Source organism: Felis catus, chromosome A2 (assembly GCF_018350175.1).
Source record: "Felis catus isolate Fca126 chromosome A2, F.catus_Fca126_mat1.0, whole genome shotgun sequence".
NCBI lineage: Eukaryota > Metazoa > Chordata > Mammalia > Carnivora > Felidae > Felis > Felis catus.
In genome coordinates, this window is record NC_058369.1 from 158,072,080 (window position 1) to 158,085,512 (window position 13,433).

The 13,433-nt window shown below is 39.3% G+C and overlaps 1 protein-coding gene across 12 annotated transcripts in view; it reads right to left on the minus strand.

The window, feature by feature from the left end:
- TPK1 (thiamin pyrophosphokinase 1) overlaps nt 1-13,433 on the minus strand; it is a 351,344-nt gene that overhangs the window by 103,671 nt on the left and 234,240 nt on the right. The window lies entirely within an intron of this gene.

Sequence of the window (13,433 nt, forward strand, 5' to 3'; positions counted from 1 at the left end):
TAAATGAAGGAATTAATAGGTGAATGAATAGCTATCCTTCTTGACTTCATCCACCTATCTTCAACATTCCCCATTCTATTTACATGTCCCCATTCATTTACTTGTCCTTTGCTAGTGACTCAATATAGGGAGGGTGCTAATTAGAAGGTATGGGTCACAAATTTGTGTTTTCAAAACCCACTATTGGGTGTTCCAGAAGTGCACAAGGAACAGTTAAAGCAAAATCAATGACTGACCTAAGATTAAGAAGATTAAAGTGTTTTTAAAACAGATGGGACTATTTTTAGTCAGGAACCAATAGGACAATTTTGTTTCTCCCCTAGTTCCTATATTAATTGGAAAGAGTCAGGTTAATATTCAAATGGTACAAGTTCCAAGACTCAGTTCAGACATCATCTCCTCTACCATCCTTCTCCAGGGTTCTCCCTGAACCTGCAACCTGGCTACTCGCACATCCTCAAGGCTCCACAGCACACGGTTTTATGGTTAACTCTCTTGCTGGAAAGCAAACACTTCAAGGAGAAAAGCCATGTCTCATTCATATTTATATCTCCAAAATTTTGTACAGTGTTAGACACATAGTAGGAATACAACAAATATTTATCAGAAAGGGGGCACTAAGCTTAGCCTTTTCCGTATAACTACTCTCAACCTCTAATTTATGTGCTAGCTACCACCTCACCGGGCCATTTCTCTGTTCTTCCTTATACAACAGCTAGAAAGGGTTGTTGAAATTGACCATTTCCAATTCCTTGCCTCCAGTTCTCCTGCATTCATTCCAGCTAAACTTTTGCTTACACCTCTTTTCCAAATTGGCTTTCATCAAGGTAGCCAACGACCTCTAAATTGCTAAATTATTAGTCCTCACCTTCCGGTAGAACTCGCAATGGGTCGTCAGCACTCTCTCTTCCTTTATATACCAACTTTACTTTGCTTGCAGAACACCACACTCTTGGTTTTCCCCCTGACCCACAATTTTCTTTGCTGTCTCCTCTTCTCTCCAGATCCTAAAGTTGGACTGTCCCAGGGCTCAGTCCCTTAGTCTCAGCTACATCCTTCTCTCCAATCTATTCACAGTTTGCCCTTTGTGAGCTCAACTGTCTAGATCTTGGCGAATCCCAAATTTGTATCTCTAGCTGAGAGTTCTCTATCTGTGGGCCCGAACATCCAGCTGCCTATTTGACACACCCTGGTCTTTTACCTCAAACCCACCATATATCGATTGGAGTTGATATTTACTCCATCTTTCCAACTGTTTGGGCAAAAAGTTTCTCTTCTTTTCTGATACCCATAAGGAAATCCTATTTGCTCTATATTCTAAATATATCCCAATTCCTATCACTTCTCATGATTTCCTTCACTACCTCTCTATACAAGTCCCCATAACAAGATCTCCCATTGTCCCAAAGGAGTCTATTCTCAACTCAGCAGCTAAAGTGATCCATTGACAAAGTAAGTCAGACCTACCTACCTGCGCACTGACCCCTCAAGAGAAACACTCTGAAAGTTTTCCATTTCCATCTTCTAGCCCCTAAGACATGTGGCTAGACTTAAGGTGCTGTCCATGGAGTGGTTCTAAGAGAAATGCTGTTATCAACGAATCCTTGTTCTGAGCTAGCCTCAGGGAGCCTGTTATATGCATAGCGCTGTGGTTAAGGGCACAGGTGCTGAAGTAAGACTTCACAGATTTGAATCCCTTTTCACCATGTTTGTGTTTCATTTTCCTTATCTGTAAAAGCAGAACAAAAGGATTGCCGAGGATTAAATGACTTGATATGTGAGGTACTTAGAATAGTGCCTGACAGAGAGTCAATGCTCTATAAACATTCAGTATTATTAAAAGGATTAAAATGGGCAACCAAACAATGCATTACTTTCAATTTCTGACAGTCAATTTACTTGCCTCTCATTTTTCGCGTCAAGAATGTTAGGACATTTTGTCTTCTGAGAGTAACCCAGAAAGCACCCCATTATGTAACACATCGTCTGTGTTGGCAAAATGTAGGAATAAATACACCTTTCAAGTTAGATCACAATCTTACTCGTTACAGCAGTCTGATGTTGGTACCTCTTACATGTGAGGTAAGGGTCTTCAAGAGGAGAAAGGTAAAAGCACTGCTGTTTGCAAAGAAGTCTGGGTAGTTTTTGATGTCTTGACGTAAAATTACGGTGAGATTTCTGAGAGAAGTATCCTGGCCTTAATGCAGCTTAACTTTATGGTTCTGTGCTACAAAGGAGACGGTTGTCATGAAGGCACAACGAAGTGTATGGCGGGGGGGGGGGGGGGATGCAGCGGGCGTGTGGTCAGTAACAACTGGTGTAATGGTGGCAGTCTTCGTGTTTGTAGCAAATCAAGCGTGTTGCACGATCACCCTCACAACGGAAGTGCCCAGTCCTTCACCCTCTCCTGTCTGTCCAAGTCTGTGTTCATGTGTGTCTACCACCCTTTTCTCATGGTTCTCTGTGGCAGTCAGTCTCCAAAACAGCACCCAACGAACACCGCCTCTTGGCATTTACATCCTTGTACAGCGATTGCCCACAATGAACAGGACTAAGCTGTGTGTACCAACTGGGTACTGTAAAGTGCTGGCGTGTCACCTCTCAGCTAGATTTTAACAAATATGACTGCTGCCTCTTGCTGGTTTGTTCTCGCAGATTACTTGCTCTTGGGGACGTCAATCACCCTGTCATGAGGACATTCACTCAGCCCCGTAGGGGCCCTCACGGAGAGGGATGAAGCCATCTACCTCCCCAACCAGCCAGCACCAGCTTGCCAGGTATAGGAATGGGCTGCCTTGGAATCCTATGACTGATATCCAAGACAACTGAACTTCATGAGACCCCCAAGTTTAAAGCACCTAGAAAAGTCCAAATACTAAACCTGCAGAGAAACTGAGAAATAATAAAGGTTCGCCGTTGTTTTCAGCTACCAAGATTTGGGGCCATTTGTTACACAGCAAAGGATAACCAACACACTCTCAATCTCTTGCTGTCCCCATCCAGGTGCGTGTGTCTGCTTTGCTTTATCTTCAGATCCCCAGGGCCCTTTCCCTTCTTATTTCCTGTGCCCCCTCTACTTCTTTTAATGTCCATAAAACAGAACAGGCATATATGTGTATTTTTTTACTTTTGTTCACAGGGTATATGGTTAAAAAGTGGCAGTATGAGACGTTGTTTCTAAAGGAAAACTACCAGCTTTCCTTTGTCCCCTTCTCTGTGGGTTATTGGGACTGATTTTTTCCTCATCTTTATTCCTCCCTAAGCTACCGACTGGGGGAAAGGGAAGGGTAAAGTTAGAAGCACGATACGTTCCCCGACAGTCATTAAATTTCATCTTAATGAAATTAAGATAACAATCATTAAAACAGAACATTTATGCTTAACAGCATTACATACATTCAAAGTCACTGTACTGTATGTGACTATTTAAAAAGGCTGCATCAAAGCAAGAATGAGCCCTATTTCCTAATGAACTTGGCATCATAAGGGAAAAAAGCATTAAACATTGTATGTTAACTATCTCACTTCCTATCCCAAAGTCATTTACTTAGTATCATTTAGGTAAATGATAAAATGTGACCAAATAGTTATTTTAAATTTGATTTGGATACTATAAAATTCCCAAAATTGGATCCTCCAATGCCAGATATACTTCAGGAGCAATACGCAAGAGGCTGCTTCCTGTGTTCTCTATCTTACACTTTCTACTCTTCTAATTTTTTTATACAATAAAAAATTTTGTTTTAGTTTTGTTGGTACCAATTTATGGTATCCTAGAAACTCCACAATGATGGAAAAGAACAGGTACTCACAACAAAGCAGAATTACCAACATATTTATGGCCTTATCATTTGACAGGGAAGGTCAAAGCTTCTCCGAGTTTATTCATGACCCTGCACCAGCTTTCAATTCTTTGAAAATTGCTCCTTGATACCCGGCTTCCATGAAATCACAGAGAGTGGCAGCTACTCTCTTAAGGCATAAATCAGATTCCAAATAACTGATAGCACTTTTTTCCTGTAGACCTGGACAAGAAAAGCACTGCATTTTCATTGTTGAGTGCAAGCACTTCGAAAACCCGGTGCACAAAGAATGTTTTCAGGGTTTAATTTCTGAAGTTATCTGTAAGAAAAGAATCTTTGGGTGGATACAAAATAAAGGTCCTGCTCTTGAATGTCACTGGCATTTTAATATCTCTTCTTTCATTCTCCATATCCAAGTTAAATACCATCACAGACTTCGTGATTGTTTATCATGATTAATGCTGTCATGACTCTGTTGTTCCAAACTTCAAAAGTGAAAGATGTGTATGATTTGGGCACAACTGTAACACAAGCCAAGGACACAGTGGCAAGTGAAATAGCTATGTGTATATGCAACTAGCTACTTAGAAAAAAAATAAGTAAAACTAAAGAGATTTTTTTTTAAAAGTCAGGACGAAATATTAATTTTTTTCCTGTATGATGTCAGTAATTCTTTATTGCAGGGAACATTAAGAAGTATGTTCTAGGGGCGCCTGGGTGGCGCAGTCGGTTAAGCGTCCGACTTCAGCCAGGTCACGATCTCGCGGTCCGTGAGTTCGAGCCCCGCGTCAGGCTCTGGGCTGATGGCTCAGAGCCTGGAGCCTGTTTCCAATTCTGTGCCTCCCCCTCTCTCTGCCCCTCCCCCGTTCATGCTCTGTCTCTCTCTGTCCCAAAAATAAATAAACGTTAAAAAAAAAAAAAAAAAAGAAGTATGTTCTGGGAAGCCTTTATTCTAACCATCAGTAACAGTTTTTAAACATTTGGCATTTAACAGCTCAGTCGTGGTAGTTGGGCATTTTCTCTGAGATATATATATTGATGCACCTGGTAAAGGGCTGAAAACCATCTCGTGCAAAATAGTTGAAAACTCAGGATCTTTAATGGGTACACGTGGTTTTCAATGAACAAGCTATCTTTACTCATCTATGAAAATAATTAAATGTTGCTTTTTCCTTTAGCTGTTTATCTTAATAAAACATTACTATTGTTCTACTAACGGCCATTCGGATGACTGTTCTATAAGAGAACGCTGGCATTCAGTCTCAGTCGCTGTATTTTAGCTTATATTTATCACTGTGTCTGCAGTAACAGTGCCAAGAGAGGCAGCCACAGTGGAGGCAGAACCAGTGTAGACTTAGGTCTGGTTATCTGGACCAGATGCTATTCTGCCGCTTACGGGAGGTGTGACTTTGGACAACTGAATTCATCTCTTTCCGTCTCAATTCCCTCACTTGCAAAACTGAGGAGATACTATCTAACATCACAAAGTTGTTGCAGTGGCTAAATCAATAGTAGGCACGAAGCACTTAGAATAGTTTTCAATAAATCTCAGCTATTTCAAAGTCATTGTTTTGTCATGGCAAACACAAAAAATAAAGGAGGTGGCCTTAATGTGTGAACAATGCACCTGTATGAGGAGACGAGCTCTGTTGCCCGTCTGTAATTATTTAATTTCATTAGATAAACCAATAGAGAAAACAAGAGGCAGAAGGCACATTATCATTTCCATGTGGTGCTTTTTATAAGAAATGCCTTCATATAATTTCACCTCTGTCTACACCACTCCTTTTCAACCTCAATGTCCATTCTAAGGGCCAGTCTACACAGCAGTGTGGGACATCACCTTCTCAGTGTCTCAAGGCTGCTGTGAAAACACAGACCAGGAAAGTGCACACAGAGGCTATCACGTGAAAGAAAAACGAGTCTGACCAAATCATTATTTGTCTTAAAAATGCTGTAATTTCACTGCTTTGTTCTACATCCTAGCCCCTCCATAAATTCCACAATTCAGAGTGCTGCTTGCTTTGGACATACTATCTAAGTCAAAATCGGAAGCCTCTCTTCCGAATCCAAGTTGGACATCACAGCTGGTTTAAAAGTTATTGGAAAAATGTAATTTTGTGGTAATTTCCAATCCTCAATGAATCTTTAAAAGTCTAACTCACTTAAGAAATGGACTGTTCAATTTTTGGCAACACTGGCCATTGAAGTAACAGGAGCTAGGCTGCCATGTGTATGCCGTAGAGATAAATTAGGACTCATTCTGTAGGAACCCTCTCACCCAACTTTCTCTCTTTTCCTTAAGAGAGAACTTAACAAGAGACAGCATAAAAGGAGTTCTGGGGACGCCTGGGTGGTTTGGTTGGTTAAGCATCTGACTCTTGATTTCGGCTCAGGTCACGATCTCATGAGTTGGTGGGATCGAGCCGTGTGTTGGGCAATGCGCTGACAGCGTGGAGCCTGCTTGAGATTCTCTCCCTCTCCCTCTCTCTTTTTCTGCCCTTGCCTTCTTCTCTCTCTCTGTCCCCTCCCCACCTTTCAAAATACATAAACATTAAAAAAAAAAGGTTTTGAAAACAGGCAGTTTTCTTCCCATTAAAATTGCTTCTCTTTATGTCCTTCTTCTGAGAGCTGAAGGTTGATGTCTCAGTAGCGCTGAGTATTAACAAACAACCTCATTCTATTCTTTAAGTAACTCAGGCAAAAATGCATTCTGAAAGGATAGATACCACTTCCTCAAATGAGGAAGGTTGGGATCGAAATGTTAGCATAAATACTGTACTTTTGCAAGTGCAAGAAGGATATATAGGATACATATGCTTTTAAACCAAAGTAGCCCATTTTAACCTTCCACTTCTCAGATACTAATGAATAAACAATATTTCCAGTCCTTTCTCTCCCAACCCAAACTTATAGACTAAAATAAAATCAATTAAAAAAATCAGAGCAACTCTGCTCTGTGAGAAGTCAGCATGGTGTGGCAGATGGAGAAAGCGCTGGGCAGAGCAGAAAGAGCACAAAATTAAGGCCAATATCATGTTTTATGACCTCACAGAAATCTCGTTCTCCAGGCCCGTTTGAATATAATAAAGTGCTCTTCCCTTGCTCATCGTGATTAAACTTGTTAATGCAAATGCAACGTGCCCAAGTGCCCAATATGTTCTTCTGGTATTTCTGACCGAATGGGAAGCTTTTAGATTAATCTGGTTTTAGAAATGCTAACAACATTACAAAGTGAGGAGTGATGGGGCGGCGACATGCAAGAACCAGGGCAGAAGGGAAGAGAAAGCCCCCGCACGTGGGGGCGCTGGATCCGGGGGCGCCCGGAGTTGCTGCCGGAATGGAGCGGTGTCCAGATTTACCACTGCAGACCTTAAGTCCAGGTTATGACAAGTCTTCTAAGCACTTAAAACTTAAATGAATATGGAGTGGATAATGAGATTTTTTTTTTCTCTCTAAAACCTAAGTCTGATGAATGACGCCTAGAAGTATCATTAGTCATTTTTATGAGTGCTCAGCTCAGCAATATAAGGTTTTTTTTTTTTTTTTCATACCTAAAAGAAAGATTTTCTTTGTTTTGGCTTCTCAAGGATGGTGACACATCCCCTTTTGAAAGAAATGTCATCCCTATAAAAATAGCTAAGATAATATAGTTTCCTCCTAAATAATAAAAAGTACACTGTGAATGTATTTTAAGGTATAAAACCATGGATTTATGTTAATAACTGTATCCCCTAATTAGGTTCTTAGATATTATTTGCAACAACCAAAATGATTAGTTTTTCTTAAAATACATGTATATGTGATAATGAATTGGTTATAGTTTATAAAAAGATAAATGACAGATATACAACTGTGTATACTAGAAATCACTTTTATTTGATGAAAATAAAAAATAAATCAATCCTGCTACACAATTGTCTGAAGGAATCTAGAATTAATAATCATTATGACTGGGGCACCTGAGTGGCTCAGTCAGTTAAGCATCTGACTTCGGCTCAGGTCACGATCTCACAGCTCATGGGTTCGAGCCCCACATTGGGCTCTGTGCTGACAGTTCGGAACCTGGAGCCTGCTTTGGATTCTGTGTCTCTCTCACTCTTTGCCCCTCCCCTGTTCACACTCTGTCTCTCTCTCCTTCAAAAATGAATGAACATTAAAAAAAAAAAAAGCATGGATGTGCAAGTGTTGTTACAAAAAATAATCATTATACGTGAGCCTTAAAAAAAGAGATAAGAAAAAGTACATTATATTATTATTTGACTCAAATATTTTTTCTATTATTTGCAAGCTCAGAAGTTGCCACAGATAAGCTTCTCACAAGAACTATAAAGGGTCTTGTTTCCATTTAAAAAAGGCGTTTACTAATTAAGGTTTTGCTTTTAAAAATAATAATCCTGAGGTAAGAACTGTTTCCATGTTTAAAAAGATGCACATTTGCAGATGGACATTTTTTTTTCTCATGGAAGATGGTCTTGAAACTATAATAGTCAGTACCTGATAACTAAATCCCATGAATGTATTATAGGTTTGCTTAAAAACTATTTTCATATTCAATTTGAAGATGAGAGTCACCTTGAGTTATTTCTTATGACTTCAATGTGAAATGGAGGAAAAATCATTTATACGGTGAATAGTAAATGTTCTATGAAATACACCCAGAGAGCCCTTGAATCACGCCAGGAGAGTTAGAGGGGCAGAGGGTGAGTAGGGCTAGAACTGTACAACAACTCTACACAGATGAAATATTTGGGATTAGAAAAAAATAAAATTATGGTCAAAATTCAATATGCAGCAAAAATTACTATTAGGATACAAATAAAAGTAACTTCAAATTCAATTTCTTAACCAAAGATTTTATCCATAACTTTAAACAACACGGCTCCAAGTCTTAAAAAAATAAAGGAAGGAAAAATCTTCAAGGAATAATGAAAACAATATAAAATATTAAGACTAACAAAATCTCATGTTCACTCCAGGCTCAGATATTCAACTGCCACTCAAGATCCCTAGCTGAAGGTTCAATGGCCATCTCTGACTTAACACAGCTGAATCAACCCTAGTTCCTACCCACAGCCCATCCTCTTCCCCACCCCACTTTCAGCGTGTCAGTAAATGGTACCACCATCCACCAAGCCCAAGACTAAACTGATTATTCTATTCAACAAAGGGTATCATGAACAAAGCTAATAGATGATGTGAAGAGAAAAGACATTTTGCAATGTTCAGAGTTGACAGCGGATTCATCTTTAAAATGTATAAGAAACATAGCAATAAAAATTTGACACTATCCCCAACAGAAAAAATGAGTTAACACTAACAAGCGGGATTAAGGAGCGAGCATGCTTGTCGTGATGAGCAATGAGTGGTGAATCAGTACACTATACACCTGAAACTAATATAACACTTTATGGTAACTGTACTGGAATTAAATGAAAACAAAACAAAATAAAAAAATATATATATATATAAATACTTCTAATGTAAAAAAAAAATAACAAGCATATGAAAAGATGCTAAGACTCATTAGTAATGACAGAAATACAAATGAACATACCAAGATATCACCTGATTCTTATATACTTTATATCCAGAAGTTTGGATAATGTGAAGTATTGGTGGGGATATGGGGATAATTTTTAAAACACAATAAAAATTTAAAAAAACCCTCACATACTGCTGGTTTGGTAAAAGCATTCTAGAGGGCAATCTGGAACCGGTTAAATAAAGTAAACATATACCCTATGATCTAGCAATCCTTTTCTAGCTATATATGTGTCAAAGAAAAGCTCACTCAAGTCCGTAAAGGTATATATGACCGGGGTTCCTTACATTATTTGCAGGGGTGGAGCTGGGTGGGATCGGAGGGGGTGATTCAAAGTTTGGAAGCAATTTGGTGCCCGGTATTCAGAGTGGATGGGCAAATATACTAGATGTCCAACATACAATGCTATGAAAAACCTAAAAAGGACAGATGTATATACAGCAGCACAGAAAGATCTTACTGAAAGATCTTGCTGAGTAAAAAGGTAATCAGAAAAGACATGGAGACAATGCACACTGCTAAGCAAAACAAGCCAGTGTGAAAAACTACACACTGTAATGATTTCCATTATATGACGTTTGAGAAAAGACAAAACTTTAGCAAGAGTAAAAAATGAGCAGTTCCCAAGGGTGTGAGGAAAGGTGGGGGTCAGTGATTAGCGGAAACCCAGGGGACTAATAGCAGGATGAACCTATACTGCATGACACTGTCACGGTGGACGCGTGACAGTATGAGTCTGTCATAACCTACAGAACGATACCAAGAAGACAAAGAATGCACTTTATTGTATGCAAATTTAAAGAACCACTTAGGAGGTTCAGGGGATCTTGGGGAAAACTGCAGGGTGTGATAGGAGAACCTCACTGCACTAAAAATATAAGGAACAATCTCAATGAAAGCAGAAGGAAAAAAAGGTGCTGACCTAACTAGCTTTGGAAATGAATGGTCTCTAAGAGTACAGGCAAAGGAACTACGTGAGCACTGTAGTGGTTGATAAAAGTTTCCTATAGGTGTGCAAGTTAATAGTTCTAATAGTGCTATCCATGTATACTGAAGTTAAAGAATTAAATAAATGGTAGAGGGTAAGATCCAGGTTCCTCAGTGGTGGAGTGGGGGATTACAGGCAAGCAAGGGGAATAAGCTAGAATGATCCCTGCAGTAATGGATTCGGGTTGGAAACATCAGCAAAAACTCATGTTTAATTTAACACAGATGCATATATAAATATGTATAAATGCAGGTATATACATAGGTTCATATACACACCTATATTTCCTGGCTGAGAGGATATAGAGAAATGACACCCCAGTAGTAATAAGCACACCTAGCATCCAGAATTTGGTTTCTAATACCATTCCCTAACAAAAGGAAACAGAACTCTAAAGAGAAATGGATGATTCTAGAACTAGGGCAGGAAATATACAGAATGAGCCTATAGCATCTTGTAGTATGAAGAAAATCTACACATGCATGCATGTATGGGACAGATGGACACACACAATTTTGGGGGCTAATTCAAAGGGGCACAGGACCCAAGTGAAAGAGTTCCCAACAGCCAAAACTGAAACAACTTGAAAAACCAAATAAATGAAATACTATTAGAATACAAATCAATATACAGAAAAAATATTCATTAGTCTGAGAAAAATAAATTACTGAATACATTTTTAAATGGGGGAAAAAGAGAGAAATTCCATACACAAAAATTCCAAATAAATTATGTTAACTACCCTAATGGAGTGGCAGTATAACTGTCCCCACCCCTTAAGTGCAAGCTGCACATATTGATTTCCTTCTACAGTAAATATGGAAGGGGTATGGGTGGGAAAGGCAGGGCAACTTTAAAGTGGAAAAAGCTGACACACACTGCTTTTAGCTAGGTGATCAAGGTCAGCAAAAATAGCGGTAAGCCATACTACTGCTTGTATGTACCTTTGGGCTAATGTGATAAAAATAGTACTTTAACTCTTCCTCTCTAAAACATATGGACCCAGTCTAATCATGAGAAAAACATCAGATGCATTCTGTAGAGAGCATCCTACATTATGTCTGACCAGGACTCCTCAAAACTGCCAAGGTCAACAAAAACAAGGAATGTCTGATAAAAACGTCACAATCAAGAGAAACTTGAGACATTACATCTAAAATGTTACATGGGATCCTCAGTGGGATTCTGGAATAGAAAAAGGACATCAAGTTAAAAAGTAAGGACCTATGAACAAACTATGGACTTTCGTTAATAGTAAGTCAGTATTAAGTATAATAAATGCACCATACAATAGATTAGTAATAATAAGGAGAACTATGTGTGTGGGATAAGGAGACATATATGCAAATTCTTTGTACTATTCACTTAATCACTCTAATCTGTAAGTCTAAAAGTATTTTTAAAAGTCAGTCTGTTACGGGGTGCCTGGGTGGCTCAGTAGGTTGAGCGTCCGACCTCGGCTCAGGTCATGATGTCGCAATTTGTGTGTTTGGGCCCCAGGTCGGGCTCTGTGCTGACAGCTCAGAGCCTAGAGCCTCCTTCGGATTCTGTGTCTCCCTCTCTCTCTGCCCCTCCCCCACTTGTGCTCTGTCTCTATCAAAACAAATAAAATATAAAAAAAATTTTTTTAAAGTAAGTCTGTTACTAAAAATATATAATTATCTACAAAGGTAATAAGGTAAAAAAAAAAGTCATTTACGTAAAGTACATATACACACAACCCAAAATCAAAAAAGAAGAAGAAAAACAGAGAAGAGCATATGCAACTGACATTATAGACAAAGGGGAAATACCACTAATACATAGAGAGAGTGTCTAACAGTAACAGAAAAAAATTAGGCCAATAACTTTAGAGAAATATGGACAGTCCAGAGAAAAAGAATATAAAAATAAGAATATGCTCAATCTCACTGATAACAAGAAAAATGTAAACCAAAACTATTTTGGGATTTTTTTAATGTTTATTTATTTGTGTGTGTGTGTGTGTGTGAGAGAGAGAGAGAGAGAGAGAGAGACAGAGAGAACATGAGCGGGGAAGGGGCAGAGAGAGAGAGAAACACAGAATCCGAAGCAGGCTCCAGGCTCTGAGAGATCAGCACAGAGCCTGACGCAGGGCTCAAACCCCTGAACTGGGAGAACCCATGACCTGAGCCCGAGTGGGACGCTTAACCAACTGAGCCACTGGGATGCCCCTTTATAGATAGGTAAGGCTGAGAAGAAACAGGCACTCTTACCACTGCAGTGCACAACCCTATCGTGGAGCACTTGAAACATGTCCGACGCTTAGAGCCAGTGATCATAATTCTAGGGCTCTAACCGAAGATACACTGGCAAAAATACAAAAAGGCACGTAAAAAACAACAACAATTATTCGCTGTACTGCATCTCATCACTGTAGTCCTGGCTTACAGACAAAATGAAACATCAATGGAGTACATCAGAGAGACCAGAAACAGATCCACATGTACACAGATAGCTGATTTTTGACAAAGCTACAAAGGCAATACAGTGGGGACAGAATAGTCTTTATGACAAATGGTGCTGGAAAACTAGATACCTAAATACAAATAAAGGAATGTCAATCCATACCTCACATGGTATACAAAAAATAAATCAAAATGGATCACAGTTCTAATGTAAAGCCTAAAACTACAGAACTTCTAAGAGAAAACATAAAAGGAAACTCCTGTAACCTTGGGCTGGATAAGATTTCTTAGACAAAACACCAAAAGCAGGATCCATAACCTAAAGGATGGATAAAGTGGACTTCATCAAAATTTTAAAACTCTGCTCATCAAGAGTATTTCCCTGTTGTCCTGAGTCTGAAAGCAAGTATAAGTAGGACCTCACGTTACCCTAGCTTGTCAAGTCAATCAATTTAGCAGCTACAAGCGTTCCCTTTAATGCCCAGATTATGGTCTCTAACTATTCTTTCTTAATAAAAGGGCCCCTCAGAGAAATTCCAGGACTCGGCCGGGAAATGTACAAGACGAGCCAGGAACATACTATAGAGACAGAAAAGCAAGACAGTTATGAGACTGGCGGGTTTGTGTCAAAAGGGTTCATTCGGGCGCCAAACTGAGTATGTTCCCGCTGG